This window comes from Mesocricetus auratus, unplaced genomic scaffold (genome assembly GCF_017639785.1).
Source record: "Mesocricetus auratus isolate SY011 unplaced genomic scaffold, BCM_Maur_2.0 Super-Scaffold_100676, whole genome shotgun sequence".
NCBI classification, from domain to species: domain Eukaryota; kingdom Metazoa; phylum Chordata; class Mammalia; order Rodentia; family Cricetidae; genus Mesocricetus; species Mesocricetus auratus.
In genome coordinates, this window is record NW_024429266.1 from 182846846 (window position 1) to 182861256 (window position 14411).

Below are 14411 nucleotides of genomic sequence, written 5' to 3' on the forward strand. Positions count from 1 at the left end.
TCCTAAGAGTAAAGGTAGTGGCCATCAAGTACAACATGCCACAAAAATGCAAACGTTTTTAGTGTCTAAACTGACTCTCCAAATCTCATCACGTGTAGAGTCACCTTTCAAAGGGAAAAAGTTAATTCAGTTTTTGAACTCTTGGCAAAGGCAGCGATACCCACTTGAGCTCCCCCTCTCATTTAGAGAAGGTCACTGTCTTAGTTTGGGTGACTATTGTTGGGATAAAATGCCATGATCAAAGCAACTGAGGGAAGAGAGGAAATAAAAATAATGTTGGCCAATGAAGAAAATACTAGGTAAGATCAGTAAGCTTCCATTCTATAAGAACCCCTGACTCCAAAGCACTAGAATAGCTGAATTAACAAGAGCCAGGAAGAGCCAATCCAGAAAAAGTGTGTGTTCCTCCATTGAAATCAGATCTATATGCAAAAGATACTGCCTCTTTCCCCAAACTCCTCAGCTCAGGAGTCATTAATAGAGACACCAGAAGGAGTAAATGATTCTGGAAATTTCCACACCCTTCACAGAAACTCTTGCATTTTTCTCACTGACTACAGCAATGTCTCCTTAGTCATATGTGTCAATATGCTGTCTCTACCCTGAACAATATCAAGTACTGGCTCCTCTGAACGTCACCAGAACATGCAAAGCAGAGCTGGAATACAGCCAAGGGGTTAAGCAGCATCACCTGGAGCAAGAGTATTGCCCTCCCTCCATGCAATAGCATATTCCTCACCTCCTACACAAACCCAGTAATGTTTTCCCGAGTTTAGATTGAATGCTTCCTCATTTCTCTAGCTCTGTCTCTCTCCTCCTCCTCCTCCTCCACCTCTCTCTCTCTCTCTCTCTCTCTCTCTCTCTCTCTCTCTCTCTCTCTCTCTCTGTTTGTGTGGTGTGTGTGTTCTGCATATGTGAAAACAAGCACACACATGTGACAACACACATGTGAAAAGCAAAGGACATTTTAGTGGGGTTGGTTTTCTTCTTCTACCTTTACATGGGTTCTGGGATGTCAGGCTTGTGGTTCTTAGTGTTCTGATCCATCTCACCAGCCCCAACTTTCCTTGTTTCTAATGACAACTTTTACATTAGAAATTGCCTTAAGCTTCAAATCACTTTCCCCAGAGTATCATCCATAGCATGGCACTGTCTCAGCACTCCCTTCCAAGGCACACAATAATCACAATTTTCTCAGCTCAGCCGTACCTAAAGTGACCAGTGGAGACCCACTCACAAATGATTATCTACCCACACAGTCTCTGCCTACTCCCAAGACTCAATGTCCAGGAGGACTGTAGGTGCCTTTGCATGTATTTCCTACCTAAGTGTACAAATCCAAAGCACACAAAGGTTACTGCCCCCATGACCTAGGAACCCAAAATGTGCCCAAAGCTCTGTGAGCTTCTTGTTCAATGGAGGAGTTAAAATCCCAGGCAGAAAAGTTCAAGGTCATCTTAGAACAAAATTACTGGAAATTTCTTTATGGGACATTAGTAAAGACAGTAATTAAATAGAGCCAACAGGAAATGGTTTCCCAAAGGTACTTCTGGCTTCAGGAGATAGATACAGGGCAACAAGGTATCTATGGGTCTCGCTATCTCAGCTTGGAGATCTCTCAGATTCTGAAGATTGATTCAACAGTTTTACATTTATTCAGATGAACATTCATGTTTAGTGATTGAAATGTAAACCAATGCTGAATATTCTTGCTTATCATTACTAATAAATCACTAACTGGATGCATCCAGGTCTAAGTTTTGATTAACTCTATCTTCTTTTGAACAGCATCGACAGGAAGGTTCAGATTAAGCTGGAGAAGGAGGCTCATTCCTATGGTTTCAGTTCTGGAGTTTTCCTCAGATGACATAAGACAGAATTTCCTTGGCTTTGACAATTAGCTGCGATTACCCATTCTCCACAGGCCCTCTCTCTTGCTGACACCATCAGTCTCCCTCCATCTGCTTCTCTATGATACACTGTATCACGAAGATGAAGGCTGACTCCTCATGGATTAGAACTTCCAAAACGGCAAACCAAAATATTTTTGTATGAGCTGATTGTGTAGGTATTTTATGTAGCTAATAGAAATTTGGCTAACATAGAGCTCATGATGTTTTTGGGTAGATGGAACCTGTAGCAATCCCTTCCCTATGCATCTGACTCTGTAAAACCATCCTGTTCTCTGGCTGCAGAAGACATCAGTGAAACCTGGAAAGGACACGTTGGCTGCAGAAGACATCAGTGAAACCTGGAAAGGACACGTTGGAATGTTCAGGTACTGTTGTTGTGCAACTATCTTAAATAGAGAGGGAATCTATAGCCCTTAGTTCAGAATTTACTGAGTCATAGAATGGCTGATCTTTCCCCTGAAAGAATGATTCTATACATGGTTCTGTAATAAATGATGACACATGGCATTCACTTGCCTAGATGCTCTCCTGGAAATAAGAAATCAAATTGGAATTTGTAGTAAATAAAAACAATTGAGTGAAAGAGCCCAGAAAATTCACTGAATTTTTCCTCATAACTCCAAACCTTTCTGAAGTCTCAAGATATGTATTGCCATCTTGTCAATGTAAATAAGGAGGGTGTCTCAGAATCAAAGCTGGGGTTTCATGTCACAAGTGGCCCTTATTAGCTCAGTCACTTTTAGACCAGTGCTCCAAGGGTACAGATCTCAGAGGCCCTGGACTCTCTTGCTACTCTCACAAACAGAGATGGATCTTTTCCCAACCCATCTTTCTTCTCTCCCATAACCACCCTCTCTGATGATGTCAGAAGACATTCTGGAAGAACAAGAAAGGTGCTTAATCACAACCATGACTAAGCTGAACAGCCATCTAAGAAAGCACCTATTGCAGAGAGATGAAATAATGTATGAAAGTTAACTATTTCCGCACATCACCAGATTGCACAGTTATGTCAGGATGTGACCACTGACCCATGGTCTGGTAAATACTTGCCACAAGACATCATTTCTCAAGCTATAATGCATAAGACATAGCAGGGAGGAAAATACAATCAGAATATTTGTCCCTCAGAGATTTTACATTGTTTTCTGATTCCCAAAATAAATACATAGATGATCCTGATGTTTATAAATTGTCCCTGGGTTGGTGCTTTGACCTGCATTCTAAAAGTCATCCCTTACCAAAGATCCCTTTTTTCTATAGCTACATAGTTTTTTCATCTGAGAATCAGGGAATACAGTAGCTAACACAGCAGCTCGAGTCCTTCCAGCACTAAGATTTTATGATCTTATAAGACAATGGGCTGGAAGGGTGGTTTAGTGGTCAAAGGCACTGCATACTTCACAGAGGAGCCAGATTTGATTCCCAGAACTTGGCAAACAACCCTCTGACTCCTGTCCCAGGGGATCAAACACCTCTTCTGGCTTCTATGGACACTGCATACATGTAGCTCACAGACCTACAAAAACAAAACACCCAAATGCATGAAAATAAATGCTTTTAAAGAGAAAATCTGGGGTAGTTCTCACCTCATCTGACCCAAGAAATGACGTAAAATCAAAGTATGAGACAATGGTCTCATAAGGCAATGTCACCAAAATGTCCATATCGTAACAACTCCTCCAAGTCCCCTTACTTTGGTTCACAGATAGTATTAGCACAAAGCGTAGCTGACCATCCAAAGAACCCACTTTCAAATCTGAGAGACGTCCTCAGAACAGGTTAGACTGTGGATATCAGTACTGGGAATAAGGAAAACACAGGCCAGGATTAGCCCACTCAGCCCAGGATTAGCCAGCCTTAGAGGGCACTAACATTCTCAGAAACACTTAAAACTGAAGAGTAGGGGAGAGAAATTCACTCTGAGCTCTTGGAAAAAGCAGCTACACTTGCTTCAGTGCACTTTGCTCGGTTACAAAGGCCGACTTAACCGGCGGATTTCTTTGTCGTGAGGGAAATATCCCCACTCGCTTCTGGAACACGAAGCTTCAGACAGAGCCGTCCGTCTGCCTGTCTCCTCTGAAACTCTGACCCTGAGCTCTAGAGCAGCCAGGGCATCTAGAGCATTAGCAGACAGATGTGCAGAAGATTGGAGTAGCCGAGGCCTTTGAGCAAGTACCTGGAATTAGTGATTTCACAGAAACTTTGAGGTAATTAATTTAACCTAACCAAATACATTACATATGCATATTTATATATTCATTATAATTTTATGTGCTCATCAATTTAATGGCACACTGGGGACAGATATTCCAGCTCCCCACACCTAACGTATTTTGGATAGGGCTGGAAATGTAAAAAAATCAAGATAGTCATATTCTCTTAAATTTAGAAACAAAAAAATTCAAATTTAATTATTTCTTCATATGGAAACTTATTTTCAAGCCATTTTGCTTATTTCCAAGTAAAGTGACACATTTTTACATACATTTCAATTTTATGTAAGAGTAACCTGGACAGAGTATTGGGGCGTATATACGAGAGCCACCAACACGGTTGTCATGGAGAAATTTAGAATCCAGTGTGCTCTCTCTCTCTCTGATGTCACAAGAGTCATGAAGTGGTAAGGAGGACAGAGACTGCCTTAATGGAAGAAGCAAATTCCATAGTACACACACTCTACAGGAACTGTGCTCACTGAGTACATAACTCAGTAGTAAATTGTATGTTTAGCCTGAATGAAGCCCTGGGTTCAGTCCCTGGCACCACAGGAAGAAAATGTCACTGAATTTGATCGACAGGACATCACCCATCAACAGATGGACCTTGGGCTTCTAGCTGACAGAGTAGCTTTGCAGAGTTCTCCTTTCTCATCCCTGTCAGGGAAGGAAATGAACTGCCACTTTCTGTAGAAAAGTCGTCATTCTTTTCCTTGCAAGGATACTATGGGAAGGGAAACACCACAGGTGTAAGTGACAACAGAGACTTTGCAACCAACACAGTTAATGAGAGTTCAGGACCAAGCCTCAGCTTTAAAAAGCAAAACAAAAGATTATCTAGAGAAAACCTCAGAGCCCTTAGACCAATATTGGCAGGAGAAGGTATAGCAAGAACATAGCAACTGTCCCACCACGGCCAGGATTTAGCAGAGTTCCCTTAAGTATCACACAGACTGTGGGGCTGACTGGTCCCCAGGAGTGAGGGGCAGAGCACATACTTGGCCTTCCCAGGTGGCTCATCTTCATCTCATTACTGTCTTTATCCTTATTCGAAGTATTGCGCAGAGAACACCGGCACCTGAGCAAGACTAAGACAAAACACCGTGGGTCAGAGTCCACTGGAGAAGCTCCCTCACAGTCCAGAGTCCTCGGGGTCCCCCACGTCTTTGTCCTGGGACACAAGTCATAAGTCAGGGCGTAGGATCCTGCTCAGCATGTGTACAAGCTATAGATTGCTTAGCACAGCTCAGACCTGAGTCCTCTAAGCTTTTCTGTCCCAAGGTTACAATTTCTAAGGCCTGTGAGCCATGGGCTGAGTGCTTAGAGCCCAGAAAAGAACAGTCATTCTCATTGCCCACAGTGTGACAGGGTCTCCCCTATGTCCATACACACATCCTCTCACTAAAGCTCCTCTGTGAGTCATGATACTTACATTTCTTGATGTGTTGGTCTATCTCAAGCAAAAAAGGCGAGAACATGACAAAAAGGAAAAATACAAAGAGCATAGCAAACACTGCATAGAGCCAAGGGACACCATTTGGGAACAGACTGACCCCTGATTCTATCTCTGCCATTGGGACAGGAGGGAAGACATAGAATTCTCTGCCTCAGCTACTTTACCTCTTAGGTGACTACAGTAATGACATCACAGCTTCAGGAACAATGGGAGTGTGAGGATCTGAGTGGCGATTGGCCAAGCTTCATCCTCTCTGTGACAAGAGCAAGGCTAGCTTTCCTCCTACCAAAGATTTTTTTTCCTAATACGTGTGTGTGTGTGTGTGTGTGTGTGTGTGCATAGATATGGTCACCCTGTGTGCACATGTGAGGCCAGAAATTGGCATCAGATGTCTTCCTCTATTGCTGTTCACCGTTTTTAGAGACAGGATCAATGAAAGTTGCTGTATCAGCCAGACTAGCAGGCTAGCAAGCTGCTTGCAGACCCATGCAAACACACACACACACACACAAGCACTAAGATTTCAGACCTGTACTGCACAACTTTAACATGGATGATGTGGAGATCTTAACTCAGGTTCTTACGTTTGCATAAGAAGACCTTTATCCATTGAGACAGGGTTTCTCAGTGTAACAGTCTTGCTTGCCCTTGAACTCACTCTGTAGACCAGGCTGGCCTCGAACCCACAGAGATCTGCCTGCCTCTGCCTCCCGAGTGCTGGGATTAAAGGTGTGCGCCACCACCGCCCAGCTTTGCGCAGCTTCCTTTAGGGAACTTAAAGCACAAAAATTGGCAGGCCCGACCAATCAATCAAGTAGTTTACTATATATTTAGGAAGTACATCTTATTACATTCAGCACCTATATTCATAAGGAGGGGCCAATACGTTGCTTTAGATTTCTCAATCCTAGCATTAGTTTTAAGAGGTTAACATTCAAATTTGAGACTCAAATCAAAGTATATATTCCTCAAGAAAGGTTTTGTGTTCTTAGAATCCTGCCATCCCCTGCCTTGGTGTACATTAAAAACGTGTGTCCTATCCAAGGATAGGAATATCTTCCCTATTACACGGGTCAATGAGGAGAAAACACTTCATTTTCCAAGATGAAAGTGGTATCTCCCTTCTGAACTCAACAGAAATATCATGGCATGGGTGCTTTGAACGACCCCACAGCATGCTTGCTGGTTCCAGGAGGATTTCCCGAAAGAAAGTGAGGAGAAAGACAAAAGGGCCAGCTAACCCTACCTGATACATCACTAAGTCTTTCTTGGTGCCTCTGTCCATTTTCTACTACTGTGGGCAAATGTCTCAGAGTGGAGAGTTGGTAAAGAATTTCCTCTTCTCACTGTTGTGGAGGTTGGGAAGTCCTAAGTTGGGGATGCCACCCCTACTGAGGACTTCTTGGATATGCCATTCTGCAGGGGGAAACTTAGGACACTGCCATTAGTCACGTGGAGCTCTAAAGACGCATATGGATGTGGTAACGAAAGGGCGGAACCGTGCCACTAACCACATAACACTTTGGGATGACTAGAGACAGGGCTGCGGAACTATGCCACTAGCCAGGCCCACTTTTGGGCGTGGCTAGGGGCATGTACGGAGGAAGGAATAAAAGACTGAACAGCAGAGTGCGCGCGCGCGCGCTCTCTCTCTCTTTACGGCTTTTGGTTTGATAGTGAAAGACTTAACTCATCTGGGTTGCCCGTTTTCTCTTCTGAGTAATTTCTACAATAAGCAGTTACCTATCCTCAACAAGTGTTTCAATCGTTGCAGCATCCCCATTCTATGGCAGAAGAGGTCAAGTGAGTGCATGCAAAAGAGACACGTGAGAGCTGACTGGCTCTCAGGACGCCTGCCCACACTTGCCATATGGTACTAGCCCACTAGGATAATCACCTCTTCCTAGAACCCACTTCTGGTGTTGTAGCATTGCCTTTAGATTGACACATTGAAACCACAATGCTCAGTAATGAGACTTACCTTGAATTACTATCTCTACATTTCCTAATTCATTATCCCAACTAACATTGTCCCGCAAATTTAGATCAACCCAGGCTCCCCTTTCTGGAAGTTTCTTACAATAAAAGTTGTCTCATGTTTAAAGTCACTTTTCCCAAAGATTATCAGACCACTGACACAGGGTAACTCTGACCCATACTATTCCCCAAATATGCAGTGTTCCCAACTCTTGTTTAAACAGTCTTCCCTACAGTGACCAGCAGATACTCACAACAAGATGATACTGTGTCTTCATAGTCTTTGCCATCTCCCCAGTCCTGTTACACCCTATAGGGTGTTTCATGCCAAATCTCTGCCTGCCAGAGGACCATATGTTTTCTTTCAAGGTCAAGCTCCTTACTCTTCACACACAACAGAGATAACCCTGCACAACAACCTAGAATGTGCCCAGTGCTGGATTGGATAAGATATCCAAGGTCTAAATATTGCCCTGTGGGAACCTCACACACAACTGGGGAAATAGAATCCCAGACAGCAAAGGAAAGAGACACCATGTGTTGTAACTGGAGAATTCCTTATTGGACATAGATGCTTAGCCTCTGAGAGGACTCTTGAGCACTGAGGTGTCCTCTTCATTTCAGGGGTGAAGGTGCTCCAAAGTGTCTGTGTGTGTGCCTTGGTTCATTTTGGAGTTGGAGGGGGGAAAAATAGGAAACTTTCCAGCCCCTAGAACTTCTAGATTCCACTGAAAATTCTGGGGTATCATAAATTGAAAAGTGGTACACCAGAAGCCATCTTGAACAAAATCACCTCCCAATGTGGTTATTTTTCTGGTTGGATCTACCCATCTGCTGTAAGAAATAAAGGGAGGAGCTTTAGCTTTCAAAAGTGGCAAGTGAGAATAAGTTTGTTTTTAAAACCTAGATTTCATTAAACAAAATTTAGGCATGAGAAGGGCTAGGATAATGCAGAAGGGAGCTAACACAGACAGCAGAAACATTCTCCGATGGATGAAACTTGTGCATCAGATTTAAAGCAAGGCTTTAAAAATAGCAATTGTTGGGTCTCCTACTCTACTGGGATGGAGGAAGCTACATGGAATGTTCCCAGGCCTCAGTAATGAGGAGAATATAGCATAGTTACAGGATCACACATTTTTTTATCTCATTCTAACTGCAACCATGAGCCATCCAAGTGATCCAAATTCTAGTCAGAAAATCCACTCAAAACCAGCACTAAGATAGAGTCCCAGTGAACTGCTACAAATAAAGCATGGCCACCCCATTAGTTTGGAAGAGCTGAGATCCATAAACATGGGGCCCACTCACAATTGCATGGGTCTATACAGGGAACCAACCAGAAAGCCTGGGACCAGCAAGGAGACTACACTAGGATGCCCATTCCAAATGGAGTCAAGAGGGGGCCAGCAGCTGCTGGAAGACATATAGTGCCTTGTTTTCTTCTTAGCCTCCTAGTATGAGAAGCAAGAGGCTTCAGTGACCCAATGAAGAACAGCTTTTCCCTTTGGGGCACAGGAAGAAAGTCCCTTGCTTCCGAGAGGAAACAGAAGCAGAATAAGTCTGCCTCTTGCTTCCAAAACAAAGTCTCATTGATCCTGTTAAATGTTCAGCAAAAAATTCTTCATCTGGATTGGGTGACTAAAGGGATCCCCAACTCACCAACCAACACAAACACTGCCTGTGCTGCCCATGGAGGAAACATTGTAAGACAACCTCCAAAAGTCAACCATGGGTGTGTTTCAGAGCTCAGCTGCTGTAAAAGGAACCTACTGACTGTGGTGGTTAGAATGTAGTTGCCCCCCCTAAATTTAGAGGGAGTGTCCCTAGTAGGAGATGTGGCCTTGTTGGAGGAAGTGTGGTTTTGTTGGAGGAGGCTGGATGACACACACTTTTAATCCAGACCTTGAGGCTGGAGGGCACACCTTTAATCTGGGCCACGAGTTTGATTGGAAGTGTGTCACTGTGGAGGCGGGCTTTGAGGTCTCTTTCTCAAGCTTCACTCAGTGTGATAGTCCGTTGGTTTCCTGTTCCTGTAAGATGTAGCACTCTCAGCTCCAGCACCACCTCGGCCTGCACGCCACCATGCTCCCTCGGAGGTTCGATTGAACCTCTGAAACTGTAAGCAAGCCTCCTTAATTAAATGTCTTCTTATAAGAGTTGTCATGGTCATGGTGTCTCTTCACAGCAATAAAAACCCTAAGACACTCTCCATAGGCTTCAGTACTGTTGTGAATCGGCCACCCATGGAAGCCCCTGGAATATAAGAATCTATAGGTTAAGTGAAGCATCTGTGTTTTCTCCAGCTACAGTGGGATAAAGTTAGAAGCCCTTAGGAAGCATTTGTAGAAGCTAAATAGCCCACCTTTGACCCATGGATCAGAGAGGAAATAAGAAGTTAATCTAGGAAATACTTAGAGATTTTGATGAAGCTGAGCAGAGCATGCAGTGTGGGGTGTGATGAAAGCCATAGGGACCACTGTAGCAGATCACGTGCCTTTTCTAGAAATCTTGCTTTGGTGCATTTGTGTTCTCCCTCTGATAGGTTTAGATGTGATTTTTCTGATTTATCTTGGTTGACTAGAAGTCTATACAGCTCTTTCCAAATTAAGACCTTGGGATGTTTGTTTCACTTCTTTCTCTTAGCTTACTTACTTTTTATACTATTAATACAAATCTACTTATAAATGTACTATTATTACCTTACTTATTTCTACTAACTCTCCTGCTATTTTCACTCCATGTCTGTTTCTTTTCCTCTGGGACCCTGACAGGTTGATCTTGCCTCCTTATCCTTTAGAACATCAGGAGTATCCCTAACTGTACTCTTTTCTCTTGCCTTCGTGGTTTTTTGTTTGTTTGTTTGTTTGTTTGTTTGTTTAATTTGGTTTTTTGATTGTGTTTGTGCCACTTTTAAATTTTTTTATCAATTAACTTCTCCACCTAGCAATTTTCTTACTTCTGTGAAGGGTTGTAGATACAGCCAGTAGCCTGGGATGATGGCCACAGCCTCCGGCGGCTGTGGAACAAGTCATAGTAGGAACTGGAAAATGACAGCACTTCAGAACTTGCCTGGGATGCAGTATGGATTTCTCCAGTGCAGCCTCTTCTCATTGGCTGACCCCTTCCACACTCGCTGCCATCCCGGCGCCAGGTCAAGCGATGTGTCAGTCCACTCAAAGAAGCTGTTGCTCTGGTGGGGTTCTTCACATAGTCATTACTATTCTTCCAGAGTTCATTTTGAGACCAGACAGTCTCTGTTACTTCTGTGTCCTTGTAGGAAAAGGGAGCTGTGGCATAGAAAACAAATGCTCCTACTTGGTGCAGATGTATTTTGAAAATAGTATAAAAAGCAGTTGTCATTTTGGAGCCAAATTTCATTAGATATTATCAATGAATGTGTTGATTTCAAATTCTAAAATTAACTGTCCCTTTATCTGTGATGGATCAATGGTGATCGTTCTAGGTAGAGAAATTCTGCAGATGTTACAGATCTTCCAAACAAATTAAGATACACATAGCACACCACAACTTTATACCAAGTAGAGGTCAGTAAAAGCCTTTGTGTTACTGTTTACCAGATATCACCAAAGGTTCAGGGTATTTTCCTGTTCATCGATAAACCCATTTGTATTTGTAAAACATGGTGGTTTGTACCAGGAAGGAAAATTACTATATGGAAATTTAAAACACAACACTTGCTCCACATCCAAGGAAGCACCGTATATGAGCTATATGTAACAGAAGCAATAGTTGACATTGTCTGTGTACCATGCTTCAAGAGTTCAGTGCATGCCCAATTATTATAACTGGGTTTAAATTCCTAGCAGTAAGGCTGCTCAGTGCACAAGGTTCCTATCCGTACCTACAACCCAGAGTGAGCTCTTTCTGTAACAAAACTCTGTAAGGGTTCTGTGTTGAAATTTGCACATTACCCTTTGAACCAATACAAAATACAAGGTTGATCTAGACCCCTACGCAGGCAGAGCACAGATGCTGTTTGGTGGGGTCAGCTAATGACCAGGTTACAACAAAGGTGAGACTCAGGGAGGCCAGAGTGGCCAAACAGAGACTTTAGGGAGCACAAAACTTCTCTGATTCCCAGACCATGAAGAAAATATACTATCTGAAGTGTACAACATTCTCCTTTGCTTCTGTGGGACAGAGTGCTTAATTGGCTTCCTCTCCTGTTGCCTGTCTATTCCCGTGACAGGAAGATCTGTTTGCAGAAAACGGAAATGAAAAGCCTTCAACACATACAAAAGAAAAAGTTAGGATGCAGGGGTAGAGAGTCACAGGGCAAGATGGAAGAGACAGGAAGAGAACTCCATCTTCCGGAAGGGCTGGGAGAGAACAGCTGTGGGATGTGCGGTTTGGTAAATGTTCCTTTTTACCTTTCCTTTAACACCAAATAGTGATAAACTGTTGAATAGGTGACACAAGCTCTCCAGGGAGACTTTGAAGAAGAAAATGGTCAAATGTCCATGTACTAAAAGAAGATGAAAAGCATGGAGGGGGTAGAAAAAAAATATAGACTGAGAGTTCAACAAAAACACACAGAAGTAGCGGTAGGGTGGTTTTCCAGACACACCCAAGAGCCACGAGAAATTATAAGAAAGTATATGAAACCTCTGATCTAACCACTTCTACTTCTTGTTAGAAAGGACTGGGGAGTCTATCCATGCTGTTTATGGAAGCTACGTCTATGCCTCCATGATGCACAAACTCTAATGACTTCTCCCAGGGAATTCAGAGCTCCAGCAAGACTGATCTTACTCTGCACAGTGTGTGATCCCACTGACCACACCACAGATAGAAAAATAGCCTCTCCCACTGGCGGGCACACATTTGGGGAAAATGTGGAGATTCAAGTAGAGACTTTTATACTTACCCACTGTCACTTGTCTTTCCTTTAGTCCCCACCTAGAAAAGCACTTCATTTCTTCAGACAAGTGATTCCGGGATGGTGGAGAGTAGCAATGGTGGAAATGGAGGGCAGTTCACATATAAACCAGTCATTCTCGACTATTTTACATGATGTTACACGTGCACATCCCCAAGGCGATGAGCCGGGAGCCACTTCAAGCGCTGCTCTTGCCCACCAGAGGAGGGGACCTTCTGATCTCTTCTCACAGCTGAGGAAATAAGAAAAGGTAACCTAAAATTGTTCTCCCAACCAAACCCTGTTTGCTTTCATTTCATTTAAAGCATCACTGTGAGGCCAGAGGAGTGTCAGTCAGTAGTAGGGTGGTTACATGGTTTGCATGAGACCCTAAGTTCAATCATCAGCACAAAAAAAAAAACATATAAAATTTATCAACAAAATGAAATCAAATACCTGTGCTTCTTTTCTGAAGAGATAGGGAAGGAGTGGATGTGGGGGGAGGAGGAGCAGGGGAGGAGAGAGGAGAAACTGTGATGAGCTGGGAGTAATTAATTAATTAAAATGCCTGTGCTTGAGAATGTGAGATAGGCTTCACTGAGATCTAGAGGTTCATGTTTACTATCCAGATGAGAACATTTGAGGTGCTGCACCCAGTAACCCAACCATTAAAAACTCCAGAAGTAAACTGAAATATAATAATTGCCCCTCAGCCAAAATTTTAAAATTACAACTTGACAATACCCCACTTCAAAACCAACTATTGTATGTCCCTATTCCAAGAATGTGTCTGAGTTTTTATATCTTGACTTTCTCAGAAAGTTGTCACTCCTAAACATGGCTCATGGAACCATATTCCAGACTCACTAAGAGAAAGGTCAAAATTATGGGAGAAACGATGTTGTAATCATCATAGACCATTTCTAGACTGTTCAGTTGTTTTCACTGTGAGGTTGTCTGTTGGGAGGGAAACCTCAGCTCTCTGATATCTCCCCCATCAGAGTGTCACCGAGGAGGAGAAATACACTCATGTATCAAGGGCTAGAACACCGATTCTTTAAAATCAGTCTCTACCAAAGTCATTAGATGGTCACAGAGATTCCTCGATTACACCGGGTGGTATGAGAAGGACACAGTGTTTATTATGGGATAGTTTATTCAAAAAGAGGACACAATGCAGTGTCGACACATCTGGTAACCACTGTGGTGGTCTCTGAACCCTAGCCATGACCTTAACACAGGTATTTTCAGTACAGCCACACTGATCCCTTCGGTGATACACCAGGGTCTCTGAGCTCAGCAACCACACTTCCAGCCTCCTCTTCCTCATTCAGGAGACTCTCCTGCATCAGTCCTTTCTCTGAGCAATATGAAAAACAAACAGAAATAGAAAGTTTAGGGTCTCATCATGGTTATAACCCAAAGACAATAGGAGCCTTCTGGAGGCATCTGAACCACAGGCAAGCTGCAAAAAAACACATCCCGAGAAAATGATTTCAGGGTGTTTTCTCAGGAATATCTGTCCTAGAAGTTGGTGGTAACTCGGGAACTCTAAAGAGATGTTTCTCAATCTGTCCGTAATACAGGAACATAGAGTCAGAGAACAGAACTGCAAATGCCTTGCTTTTCCATGGCAAAATCTCAGGAAACTAGTAATGGAAAAGTCCGCATATGTTGCCATCTAGTCTATGATCCCAACCTCCTCACAACCCACAGAGATAATCCTAGCTTTCTCTAGAGACCCCAAAATGGATGCACATTAAGAAATGGACTTTAGCTGGGCGGTGGTGGCACACGCCTTTAATCCCAGCACTCAGGAGACAGAGGCAGGCGGATCTCTGAGTTCGAGACCAGCCTGGTCTACAAAAGCTTGTTCCAGGACAGCCTCCAAAGCCACAAAGAAACCCTGTCTCGAAAAACCAAAAGAAGAAGAAGAAGAAGAAGAAGAAGAAGAAGAAGAAGAA